Raw genomic sequence first — 14869 nt, forward strand, 5'->3', positions numbered from 1 at the left:
ACCATATTCTCTTGACAGCTCCTCGCCTAGCCGTAAATCTTCTCACTGCATTCACAAAGGAGTCTTGGTCCATCGAGCTGAGAACCTCCAGGTGAATTGCTCGCACTGTCAGGCAGGTAAAAATGGCTCCTCAGCGCTTCACTGTAGAGCGCCCTTGCTTCACAAAGAAGGGACTGAAGCAGTCTGCCCCTGTATTGGTGAAGGGAGGATCCCCCGGACAGATCCGGTCAGAGGGCAAGTCAGCCATCACTTGAATCACTGGCCGACAACTGAGTCTTCTACAGATGACACAGTCACGTATCACTGATCTAACTACTGAATTTCCATGAACGATCCAGTTTTTTCTTAGTTCAGCCATAAGATGGTTCTGCCCACAATGGCTGTTTGTTTCATGGGTCCATCGCACCATTTTCCTCACAATTGGCAACTTGGATGGAAGAATGATGGGGTGCTTGCAGCTATCACTTATGGTGGCTTCACAGAGTCTTCCACCAGCCTTCAGCAAGCCTTCTTGTAGAAATGGTCGCAACTTGCAAATCTTGCTGAATTTCTTCACCTTGGAATCCTTCTTGGAGAGTGATTTGATCTCACTCCCATACTCTTGAACTTGAATCTTCTTCCATATTATGGTTGTTGCACTATTCATCTCGTTTGCAGATAAGACTTCTGATCCGCTCTTGGTTCCTAATCGCCTCAGTCGAGCGATGATTCGCACTATCTTGGTCCATGAAGAGAACTTGGCAGCAATCTTCTCTACTAAGATTGGTTCTAGCACAACCATGCTGAAGATGGGTGCAGACTGCTTAACTTCTGGATCTCCATCTAGTTCTGCTCGCTTCACATCGTCAGGAAGAGCTGGCCAACTGTCCTGCTCTTGACACAGGAACTCTGGTCCTGTCAGCCACAGCAACGACTCCAGCAAGCTGTCCACATCAAGGCCCCGAGAGGCCAGGTCTGCAGGGTTCACAGAGGTGTTCACATACCTCCAAGCGGTGATGTCACTGAGGTCGCGGATGAGGTTCACACGGTTGTTCACAAACGTGTGGTATCTTGCAGACAGGTTACGGATGTACTTCAGGACAGACGTGCTGTCGGTCCAGGACACTGAGTCACACAACTCCAAATCGAGTTCTGACCTGATCTTGCAATCAAGTTGAGCTGCCACAGCAGCTGCAGTCAATTCCATTCGTGGAATGCTTGGTCTCTTGAGGGAAGCTACACAAGCTCGACCCATAACCAGTGTACTGTTCACTTGGTTATTCTTGCTTACCGTGCGCAGATACGTGGCCACACCATATCCTGTCTGGCTTGCGTCCGCAAAATGGTGAAGTTAGTACGATGATACCTCCCCAAAGTCTGGAGGCACCAGGCTTCTTCTGATCTTGAAGTCTCCTACACTCTGAAGCTGGGAAGTCCATCTGCTCCAGCGATTTGCTTCGTCGTTGTTCATTTCTTCGTCCCAAGGTAAGTTGCGACGACACAGGTCTTGTAGTAACAGCTTCACTTTCAGGATGAAAGGTGCAACAAAACCAAGTGGATCGTACAAGGAAGCCACTACAGAGAGAACTCCTCTGCGCGTCCTAGGCTTCTCCTTCAGGTTGATTTTGAAGGTGAACTCTTCACCGCTCATGTCCCAGTGGATACCCAAAACGCGCTCCGTAGGCAGCTCGTCCTTACTGAGGTCCAATGTAGCCACTGATTTATCTTTCTCCCCTTCAGGCACGGCAGCGAGAATGCACTTGTTGCTAGATGTCCACTGGTTCAGCTGGAATCCTCCATCAGCACAGAGTCCAATGAGGTCTTTTGTCAATTGCATACAGTCTTCCTTGCTGTCCATTGACTTCAACAAGTTGTCGACGTAGAAGTTGCGTCGAATGGCATGGCAAGCTTCTTCACCATACTTGTCACCATAGTCTAGTGCTGCCTGTCTGAGGCAGAAGTTGACTACACTTGGAGACGATTGCGCTCCAAACACATGTGAAGTCATCCTGAACTCTAGAATAGCTTGATTGGTGTCTCCGCCTGGCCACCACAGGAAGCGTAAAGAGCCCCTGTCGTCCTCTGGCACCTTGACTTGATGGAACATTTCTTGTATGTCCACAGTAACAGCATGTTGTCCTTCCCTGAAGCGCAGCAGCACTCCAGCAAGAGTACTTGTGAGATCTGGTCCCTGCATGAGGTGGTCATTGAATGAAGTCCCAGCATGCTTAGCCTTAAGGTCGAAGACGACCCTAAGCTTGTCCTTGGTGGGGGTGTTTGACCCCATGGTGCGCCATGTAGTTCACACGGCCATCACTGCGATTCAGCTTGTCGACTGGGATAAGCTCAGCGTACCCTTTCTAAAGGTACTTCTCTACTTGTTCGACGTATATAGTCTTGTATGTTTCATTTGCCTCAAATTTCTTCCTTAAGGAGTGAGCCCTACTTTCTGCCATGCCACTGTTATTAGGTAGAGGCTCAGTGTCACTAAAGGGGTAAGCAAGCAACATACTTGCCATCTGTCTGGACAATTGTTCCGTCCAACAAAAACAGGAATCTCTTGTCTTCAAAAGAATCTTCTATCTTTGAGAGTGTCTCTTTCTCCCAAAAGTCTTGGTTGAAGCTGCGTTGCAGAAGTTCTGTTGTATCATCCACAGTGCACACATGGAACAGAGGGGCAGGACCTGAAGTCGATCTGGGTCCTGTTGGGCCGAAAACAACGCACCCTAGCTTGGTCAGGTAGGCAGATGGCTCGTCCTTCAGCCCATGTCGCTGGTCTAGAATCACACTGTTCAATGTCGTGTCTAGCCCAATGATCAGCTCTACTTGACGATGATCTTTAGGTAGACTTCCTACTTCCAGGTCACTCAGATGTGGCCACTTGGTCAGCCATTCTTGACTCATGGCATGGTCCATAGACACATTGATCTTGTCAGCCACGAACACATCGGTCACATGTTCTCCTTCATCAGTATTAATATTACCAATGTGTAGGGACAGAACTTCCTCACAAGTGAAAGTCCCTGCTTCAGTTGCCATGATCTGGTTGCATAGTCTTCCTTTGAGACCCATTCGGTCTATTAGGCTTCTTGCTGCCAATGTTGGGGCAGCTCCACTGTCGATGAATCCATAGGTTGCATGGATCCCATTCACGAGAAATGGTAAGATCTTGAGCATTGTTCTTCCCTTAGGTAACTGGCTTGCACTCACTGAGTGCATAGGTTGCATATTGGGGGCTACAGCACTCTTGTCAGCTGTAGCAGTCACGCCACCTCCTGTAGCACCAACTGCCTTCTCACCGCCCCCGATAGCACTTTTGCCTCCCACATGGGCCGCACCTGTATTGCTTGCAGTCTTAGGTGGACTATGCAGCATGGTATGGTGCTTGTGAGATTCACACTTTTGACAGATGGATGCATCTTCACCTTTTGCATGCAAATGTTCACCATTAAGACACCTGAAGCAGTATCTAGCCTTCTTTATCACCTCCCAGCGATCTGGAAGCTTCAACCTCTCAAATTTGAAGCACTCTTTAAGTTCATGGTTCTCCTTAGTGCAGAAGGGACACCATTTCCCTCTAGCTGGTGAAGCTGTGTGGTGTACAGGTATGGTCTTAGGCCTGACAGGCTTGGATGGCTTCTCAGTAGGCTTCGGGGTACGACAGTCACACTCATAATAGGAGAGATGCTTGGCAATACACGCCTGCTTTTCAATGTACTCTATTAGAGCTGGAAGCTTGAACTTATGTTCCCCGCATTTCGCTACCCATCTCACTTTCAGTTGGTATGGGAGCTTTTCAACAATCTTCTTCATTGTTTCTTGAAGCTCTATTCGATGGTAGTTATTACCAAGTGCTGCCTTAACTGTCTTCAAACATGCAGCATAATTTTCCAGGCCATCAATATCACCTGCATTAATCTCCTTCCAATCAAATAGCTTCTTGACATAAGCATCGGACAGGTCATTGTCGTTCTTGTATTTACGACACAATATCTCCCAAGCACAATCATACCCAATGTCAGTGGGTAGATGGAAACAGTTCTCAATCAGGTTCTTGGGAGTACCATCTAAACAGTTGTATAGATGAGTTAGCCTTCGTGCAGGGTCGTTGGTATTACACTCCACAATCCAGGTGAAAGAATTCTTAAACATGGAGAATTTGGTTGTCTCCACTGAAACTCTCCAGCTTCATCTGTGGCAGCTGCAGTGTGCAATCAAGAGCCTTTACTATTTCAGAAGTTTGCAGATCTACTAGTGACACATCTCGAGTTAAGGGAACACGTCTTGGCACAAAAGGCGTCGCATCTGGGACCAATGGAGTTGAATGATGTTCAAGACCCTTCAGGTCATACGTCACACTGTGGACGTTCGTAGGATTCACATCTACTTCATGAACCCTGCTGATTCTCTCACTCTCATAGTGAGAATTTACATCACTTCTCCACTGCTCAATCCCTTTGACATCCAACTGAGTTGATGAGTCCCTCTTCTCCCGTTGTGAAGCATTACTAGCAGCAGAACCAGCATATGAAGTTCCAACTTCAGACCGTGTTTCATATTCTACCTGTAGTTTATCACAGTCTAACTTCAGGTCGTTAATCTCTTCTTGGCTCTTGCGTTTAGCTGCAATTGCTTTGGCTTGCATTTCAACTGCAAGTGTTTTGGCTTGTATTTCAGCTTCAGCTGCAAGTGCTTGGGCTTGCATTTCAGCTTCAGCTGCAAGTGCTTTTAATGTGTTGATAGGATGTTTGTATTAACCATAATAATTACCTGGAACATAGATGAAGAATTGTTAGTAATTATTTCTCACCTGATCCCATCTTTGGTCGTCAATTTTTCTTGGAGGGATTTAATGATACGTTGGTATTCTTAAAATACACTTTAATAACATTTTGACTACATTGCTCTATGACAGCTGACTCCTAAATGTGTGTGAAGTGTCATACACAATCTGACAAAACCAAACCATTGCTAAACAAAAGAGCATCGCTCTGAAAAGACTTAAATCCTACTCCAGTACAAAACTATAAAGAATTACATCCTATCTTTGAGGTAAACAACAAATGTTTGAATCCTAATACTAAAATAAATCATTACACTTATGTACAAAGCATAACATGTTTTATTCATGCAATATGATGCAATGTTGTGCAATACCTGTAACACTTGAAATAATATAGTACATTATCACAATAATACATAACAGTCTCCTCCCCCTTAACTTGACATTGTAAAAATCTTTATAAATCTAATCTCTCAAGGGGCTTTCCTCTGTTAATCCTATTAGGAAGCACTTTAACCTCATCTTGTACTGGTACATGAATTGGTTCTGAATCTACATTTGATGTTGGAGCATCTTGGTTAATATTTGACTTATTTGATCTAACTACTTCTTTAAGTTTCTCATCTCTAGCATTCACATGCTCTATTGTATTTCTTTTTAATGGTTGTAATTGATCAACATGACGTTTTACAACATTATCACCAACACGAACATCATAATGTAAATTTCCTATCTCTCTTACAATCTCTCCTGGTACCCACTTCTCTGGAGTGTTGTACGATCTTACCATGACATCAGATAAAGGTAAAAAATGTCTTACATTAGGCAGCTTTATTACTTGTTCATACCCTTTATCTTCTAAATCACTTTGCAAACTTGGATACAACAAATCTAACTTACACCTTATCCTCCTCCCCATCAACAAATTTGAGGGTGTCGCACCTGTTGCGCTATGCGGCGTTGTTCTATGAGACAATAAAAACTTTGATACATGCAAAAATATATTACCTGAATTTGCTTTTCTACACTTCATATTGTGTTTAAACGTTTGGACAAATCTTTCAGCCTCTCCATTAGTAGGTGGATGATATGTTGCTGAAAATGTATGCTTTATACCATTGACATTACAAAATTCTTTAAACTCTTGTGAGGTAAATTGTGGACCATTATCTGTAACAATTCTTTCTGGAATACCGTGTGTAGAAAATATTTGCATTAACTCTTTTATTGTGGCGTAAGACGTTGTTGTCTTCATTGGGATAATTTCTGGCCACTTACTGTAAGCATCTACTACTATCAAAAACAAGTAATTTAAAAAAGGACCTGCAAAATCTATATGCACTCTTTACCATGGATACCTGGGTAACTCCCACGGGTGCATTCTAGCAAATTGAGGATTGTTCTGTTGCATAACACAATTCATACAATTCTTTATATAAGATTCCACATCTTTATCTACACCTGGCCACCAATTGACTTTGATCTTACAATACCTTGGTGATCAGCATGTATTTCAGACAAAACCTTATTTCTCAGTGAATTAGGAATAACTACCCTTGAACCTCTCATCACTATTCCTTGTGTTACACTCAGTTCATACCATATATCCTTATACGGTTTACAATTTTCCTCTTTTCCACATAAGTCCCTACCTGTCATTAAACTCTCCAAAACCTTACTAAGTACTGGGTCTCTCTTGGTACTGTGTGCTACATCTTTTGTAGTTATTGGTACATCATATACAGAAATTAACAGAACACTGTCATCATACTCCTCTGGAGCTTTGTCTACGGGTAATCTAGGTAAAGCATCTGCATTACCCATGTTTGATGTTGGACGGTATTCTATATCATAGTGGTAAGCTGCTAACGTAATTGCCGAACGTTGTAGTCTTGCAGCTACCAACGTAGGTAAACTTGCTTTTGGACCCAATATTGCTAATAAAGGTTTATGATCTGTAACAAGTGTGAACATTTTCCTACCATAAAGATACATATGGAATTTTCTAACTCCATAAACTAATGCTAAACTCTCCTTTTCTATTTGAGAGTAATTCCTTTCTGCCTTGTTCAATACTCTAGAAGTGAATGCAATTGGTTTTTCTGTTCCATCTGACATTACATGAGATAATACTGCACCTAAACCTATGTTTGATGCATCACATACTAATTTAACTGGTAAATCCATTTGATAATGTACTAAGAATGTAGGTGATGTTATTTCCTGTTTGATTCTTTCAAAAGATTCCTGACACTCTTTTGTCCACCTCCATTCTACACCCTTATTCAACAGATTATACAATGGATGTGCAATTGTAGACAAATTCTGAATGAAATTCCCATAAAATATTACTAAACCTAGAAATGATTGTAATTCCTTACCATTTTCTGGCACTTTTGTTGATTGTACAGCTTTGATCTTCTCTTTAGTTTTGTGAATACCCTTGTCATTTATTGCAAAACCTAAGTATTCCACTGAATCAACTTCTAAAATACATTTGCTCTTATTTACTCTAATATTATGTTCCTTCAACTTCTTCAGAACTGTTCGCAATCTTTCTCTATGTTCTCTTGTGTCTTTGCCAGCAATTAAAATATCATCTATAAAAATGAATACTTGCATTCCTGAAAAAAATCTTATCCATAGTTTGCTGCCATATAGCTGGACTACTTGCAACTCCATAAGGTAATCTCTTTGGTCTAAACAAACCTAAGGATGTATTTACAGTACATAATTCTTGTGAACTTTCATCCATGGGAAGCTGTTGAAATGCTTGTCTTAAATCTAATTTCGAAGAAACACTGCATCCTGACATAGTTGCAAACATGTCTTTCGAATTTGGTACGGGATGTTGAGCTATTTGCAGTTGTGGATTTAACGTCATTTTTTCTTGGTGGGATTTAATGATATGTTGGTATTCTTAAAATACACTTTATTAACTTTTTGACTACATTGCTCTATGACAGCTGACTCCTAAGTGTGTGTGGAGCGTCATACACAATCTGACAAAACCAAAACATTGCTAAACAAAAGAGCATCGCTCTGAAAAGACTTAAATCCTACTCCAGAACAAAACTATAAAGAATTACATCCTATCTTTGAGGTAATCAACAAATGTTTGAATCCTAATACCAAAATAAATCATTACACTTATGTACAAAGCATAACATGTTTTATTCATGCAATATGATGCAATGTTGCGCAATACCTGTAACACTTGAAATAATATAGTACATTATTACAATAATACATAGCAGCTTTGGCTTGCATTACCAAAGTCAATTCCTCTTCTTCTAGCTGTTTTGCTTCCTCAGCTTGCTTAAGCTTTGCTTGCGCTTCAAGCAAGCGCACACGCAGCGCCGACTGACTGGTCTTTGCTGAAGCTCTTGAAACAGACGACATGGCGACAGATGATAGAGGCCACAACAGATGATCCTTGCAGACACAAGGCTGACGAAGTCCACTTTGTCCCACGCTGGCGTTACTTGACCCAGGCTGGAGTTTTCGTCAAACTGTAGAACACTACACCACCAGTGCAGCTACATTCTCAATATCAGCATTTTACTAAGGGTGAAGTCAAACACTCTTCCTCTGGTTTGTTCATATATTCCATCAAAGAAGCGAGGTTTGACGCTACAAACAAAAGCAGCAATAAATATGCAAAAAAATAATGTAAATATTCATGTAAATACAATATATATACTGTAAATATTATGTAAATACAAAATAAAGTAAATGAGGTAAAATACAATACAGTAATTCCACAGGTAAGATTTACTTAACATAAAAAATAAACTTACATTTTCCAGATGCTGATTCTAATACTAAATTCACAGATAACCACTGGTAGAAGTTGCTGTACAATCAGAAGCATTCAGCCTCCTAGCTAATAGCAACACCGGTCACTTATTACTATGAAGAGTACACTGTGCAGCTCAGCACACCACAAATACTGCAGAACTACAGCATGAACAAATTCCATGTGCTTTCCAGAGCCTGCCCACACTGAACTAAACAAAGGCGGGCATAAATCGTGGCTTTTTGGGCAGATGCCAACAATAACAATACAATATTTTTCAGTACCAACTCAATACTTCTTTTTCATACAAAAAAGTAAACAAAAAATGTATGCAGTTTTCCATTCAATAGAAATATTTAATTCAAAATAGTGCACATATGTATATAATTAAATTACAAAACAAACATCAGGCAATCCCGACGCTCGCTTATCCCCTCATCCTTATCATCAACAAAGAAAACGTGTAGCGCCAACTTAACTAGAAACGTAAAACGCTGTGGCATATCCTACACATAGGAATCTCTATACTTTCTTCCTAGCCAGAATGGCATGTAGAGAACACATCCTAGATGCTGCTATGATCAGACATGAACCTAGAAAACTGATCGACTCCAATATCGGGGGGAAGGATCTCTTCCCTGAGAAATTGGTTAAAGAATTCATGGACATAGTGGCTCAGGAGAATAAGAGCCTTATCAACAAGTTCGATATTTCCTCTAAACGAAAATTTATCCCCAATGAAGGACCTCAACCCAAGGGCAAGAGGCCCAGAAGTCACTTCAAAGGAAGGAAATACTTTCCTGTCGCGACACCCACAGTTGCCACCATACCTCAGACGTTTCAGTCTCCAGCCTTCAACCCGCTGTATGAGAGAGCTACCACCATGATCCATCCTGCCAAAGCTCATAAGAAGGGCTCCGGTAACAGGAGAAGGTCTGGAAGAGGCGGTGGAACTAGAGGCTGGGAAATAAAGACAAGATGACTAAAAGTTACAGGTCCTTCGCAACAACGAGGAGCTTCCAGTAGGGAGACGACTTCCCCTTTTCAGGGATCAATGGGAGTTCGATCCCTGGCCTCACAGCATAGTTTCAAAAGGGCTAGGCTGGAAATGGAGACAAAAACCACCTCAGTTCAAGAAGTTCTTTCAACCCACAACCCCCTTTTTGGAGGATTATGTTCAGGATCTTCAGAAGGGAGTCCTCCGCTGCACAAAATCCATGAACTTTCAAGGGCGGCTATTCTGCGTGCCCAAGAAAGATTTGAACACTCTTTGAACTACTGTATTCTGGATTTGTCCAGACTAAACAAACTCATTCTGAACGACAAGTTCCAGATGCTGACTATCTCGCATAGACCGACCCTACTACTGCCGGGGGCCTACACTGTCTCCATAGATCCCATTTCTCAGAGTGGAACCTGGCATCATGCGATGGCTGCTCTTGGAATGGTTCAACAGGAAATGTGATAGTTGTAGCACATTGAGATCAGGAGCTGTAACGGCTCTCCTGTCCACATATCCTACACTCACATTTCCTTTGAGACAAGGTTAACTCTATTCGGGGAAGGATTACCATGGCTTGTTATTAACACGTCCCTGATTTATTAACGATATCTCTCGGAACATTCCCTCAGGAGGTCAGAACTCTGTTGATACTTTTAAGGTAATTTTCTCTGGTATATCACTTGCAGAAATATCCCAAGTAGAAGCTGCCAATGAAGAACTTCCATCAGGACGACATGGCAATCTCCCCCAAAAATAGATTTTTCCTAGGTCAAAATCTGTTAGAGAGAGAGAGAGAGAGAGAGAGAGAGAGAGAGAGAGAGAGAGAGAGAGAGAGAGAGAGAGAGAGAGAGATGCTGATATTAATAGTGATCACCAGCTCCTCATTTCCACACTAAGATTAAAACTGAAAGCACCCAACAGAAAGGTAGATAGAATATATTGGTTTGATACAACTACAATTTTAGAAGAGCACAGAGAAACATTTGTAGTACAATATAGGAATTGATTTGCAGTCTTAAAGTCTTAGAAGAGCACAGTAAAACATTTGTAGTACAATATGGGAATTGATTTGCAGTCTTAAAGACTTTAGGAGACGAAGAGCAGACAGTTAGTGAAGAATGGTGTGCTATTAAGAACATATATCAATCAGTTGGTAATGAAGTCTTGGGACACGCAATTACAAGGAGAAAGCCATGGATATTAAATGATACTTGGGATACTATAAAAAGGAGACAAAAACAAATTGATTGCTGAAAGTTTTCGAGGAAGTAATGAAAATTACAAGGTAGAGCATGCTAAGTATTCCAGCATTGCTGGTGAGGTCAAAAGAAAAGCTAGGAATGACTGGAGAGAATATTTAGACAGTAAAGCAGATGAGGCTGACAAAGCTACGAATTCAGGAAGTGGCTATGGTGTAAGAATTGCTCATAAAATAATTAATGAAATATCTATGGGGAGCAAAGAAGAAGCATATACCCATCAAAAAGAGAGATGGATCTGTTATAACATCAGAAGATGAAAAAAAAACCACGTTGGATGGAACACTTAAGTAAGGTTATGAATAGGATATATGAAGGGAATAATTTGATTGATATACCTGAAGCTGATGATGACCATGATTTGCCCATGAATGAACTCAGTCTGTTTGATGTTGGAGCTATCCTCGTAACAACAAGAACAAGGAAAGCCCCTGGATACGATGGAATAACGGTCGAGATGATACTGGCCGAAATTGAAGTGACTCCCAGAGTACTTACAAGATAATTTTGTAGAATGTGGCATGAAGAGGCAAAACCTGATGAATGGGAGTTAGAAGTGTTGGTGAAAATGGCAAAAAAAGGAGACCAGGCCAATTGCATTAATTAGAGGCATAACACTTACATCAGTTGTTATGAAAATATGTAGTATGCTAATTCTAAAGAGACTGGAGAGAAAGATTGATGAAAGATTTAGAAAAGGTAGAAGTTGCACTGACCAAATTTTTATTTGAGACAAGCTGTACGGCAATGCATAGAATATAGAAATCCAGTTTTAATGGCATTTGTGGACTATGAAAAGCCTTTGATAGTGTGCACCGGCCAATTTTATGGAGAGTCCTGCATTTCTATGGAATTCCTCTAAAATATGTAAATTTGACTAAGTCTGTTCCTGAGCATAGCAAGTGCAAAGATAATGTTGATGGAGTCTTTTCAAATGAGTTTCCAGTGAACAGCAGAGTACTCCAAGGGAATGTGTTGTCATCTATGTTATTTATCCTCTTCATGGATTTTGTAATGAGTAGAACAGTTGGAGATGGTGTAGAAGGATTGGACTGGATTGGTGAAGGGAATTTAGCAGACCTGGAGTATGCTGATGATGCAGTCTTTGTTAGCAAAACAACAAAGGATTTGCAATGCTTGCTTACCAGAATACATGAAATATCCACGAGGTTGGGCTGAAGATAAATAAAAGAGAGAGAGAGAATGGAGTATGCAATGGAAGATGAAATATCATTGGAAGGAGGAAGGATTAATGAGGTTGAATCCTTAAGTACTTAGGAACTATGATCTCCAATACAGGGTCTTTAGAATTAGAGTTTAGGGAAAGATTGAAAAAAGCAAATCAGACAATGGCTAGGTTAAGTAAAATTTGGAAATCAAATTGCCTGAAATTTCATATAGAAATCAGACTGTACATCAGTTTAGTGAGATCGGTGTTACTCTATAGACACAAGTCATGGTATGACAATAGATTTAGTAGATTTGAAAACAAAGCCTTCAGAAGGATATTGGGAGTTAAAGGCAGGACAGGATTAGAAATGCACTATAAGAGATTACTCGAGTGCCATATCTGGATGAAATCATGATGAGGAGATGGATATGATTTGGGCATGTTCTTCGCACTTCCCAAGAGAGAGTAGTTCACCAAACGATCAGCTGGGCTCCAGAGGGCACTAAAACAGTTGGAAGCCGAAGACCTACATGACTGAGGACTATGAAACACGAAGTAGGAGATGATGAATGCAGAAGTATTTAATTAAAAGCTCGAGATAGAGATGACTTGAGAAATCTAACCTTGGCCCTTTGTATCAATAGGTGTAGGAGATTATATATATCTACGCTCCTCCCAGCCTGACGAGGTACTCAACCGAGTTCAGCTGGTACTGCTAGGGTGCTACAGCCCACCCTCCCCCGTTATCCACCACAGATGAAGCTTCATAATGCTGAATCTCATGCTGCTGCTACCTCGGCGGTCATCCAAGGCGGCCGGAAGAAGCAGCAGGGCCTACCGGAACCGAGTCACAATTGCTCGCCATTCATTCCTATTTCTAGCACGCTCTCTTGCCTCTCTCACATCTATCCCCCTATCACCCAGAGCTTTCTTCACTCCATCCATCCACTCGAACCTTGGCCTTCTTCTAGTACTTCTCCCATCAACTCTTACATTCATCACCTTCTTTGGCAGACAGCCATTTTCCATTCTCTGAACATAGCCAAACCACCTCAACATATTCATATCCACTCTAGCTGCTAACTCATTTCTTACACCAGTTCTCACTCTCACTACTTCGTTCCTAACTCTATCTACTCGAGATAAACCAGCCATACTCCTCAGATGCTTCATCTCAAACGCATTGAATTTCTGTCTCACCATCAGTTTAATTCCCCACAACTCCTTCCATACATCACAGTTAGTACAATCACTTTCTCATACAAAACTCTCTTTACATTCATGCCCAACCCTCTATTCTTTACCATTCCCTTCACTGGCCCCAACACTTTGCATCCTTCATTCACTCTCTGACATACGTCTGCTTCCACCCCAACAATTGCTGCAACAACAGACCCCAAGGACTTAAACTGATCCACCTCCTCAAGTAACTCTCCATTCAACATGGCATTCAACCTTGCACCATCTTCCCTTCTCGTACATATCATAACCTTACTCTTACCCACATTAACTCTCAACTTCCTTCTCTCACACACCCTTTCAAATTCTGTCACTAAACGGCCAAACTTCTCTTTCGAGTCTGCAACCAGTACAGTATCATCTGCAAACAAAAACTGATTTACCTCTCATTCATGATCATTCTCATTTATCAGCTTCAATCCTCGTTCAAGCACTCGAGCATACACCTCTCACCACTCCATGAACATACAAGTTAAACAACCATGGCGACATCACACATTCCTATCTCAGCCCCACTCTCACCAGAAACCAACCGCTCACTTCTTTTCCTATCCTAATACACAGTTTACTACCTTTGTAGAAACTTTTCACTGCTTGCAACAACCTTCCACAAATTCCATATAACCTCATCACATTCCACATTGCTTCCCTATCAACTCTATCATACGCTTTCTCCAGATCCCTAAACGCAACATACACCTCCTTACCTTTTGCTAAATATTTCTCGCATATCTGCCTAACTGTAAAAATCAAATTCATACAACCCCTACCTCTTCTGAAACCACCCTGTAATTCCAAGATTGCATTCTTTGTTTTATCCTTAACCCTATTAATCAATACTCTACCATACTCTTTTCCAACTACACTCAACAAACTAATACCCCTTGAATTACAATACTCAGGCACATCTCACTTACCCTTATATAGTGGTACAATACATGCACAAACCCAATCCACTGGTACCATAGACAACATAAAACATATTAAACAATTTCATCAACCATTCAAGTAAAATCACACCCCCTTCCTTCAAAATCTCAGCTCTCAAACCATCCATACCAGATGCTTTTCCTACTCTCGTTTCATCTAGTACTCTCCTCACTTCCTCTCTTATAATCTCTCCCTCATTCTCATCTCCCATCACTGGCACCTCAACATCTGCAACAGAAATTATATCTGCCTCCCTATTATCCTCAACATTCAGTGAACTTTCAAAATATTCTGCCCTCCTTTTCCTTACCTCCTCTCCTTGTAACTACCGTCCATTTCCAACTTTCACTATCTCTTCTATTCTAGTGCGAGCCTTCCTTACTCTCTTCACTTCTTTCCAAAACTTCTTAGATATATATATATATATATATATATATATATATATATATATATATATATATATATATATATATATATCTATATATATATATATATATATATGTGTGTGTGTGTGTGTGTGTGTGAATATGTATATATATTATATACATGGATATATAGATTATATATATTTATATATATATATATATATATATATATAAATATATATATATATATATATATATATATATATATATATATATATATATATATATATATACATGTGTGTATATGTATATATATATGGATATATAGTATATATATATAT

This window comes from Palaemon carinicauda, chromosome 9 (assembly GCF_036898095.1).
Source record: "Palaemon carinicauda isolate YSFRI2023 chromosome 9, ASM3689809v2, whole genome shotgun sequence".
In the NCBI taxonomy this organism is placed as follows: Eukaryota; Metazoa; Arthropoda; class Malacostraca; order Decapoda; family Palaemonidae; genus Palaemon; species Palaemon carinicauda.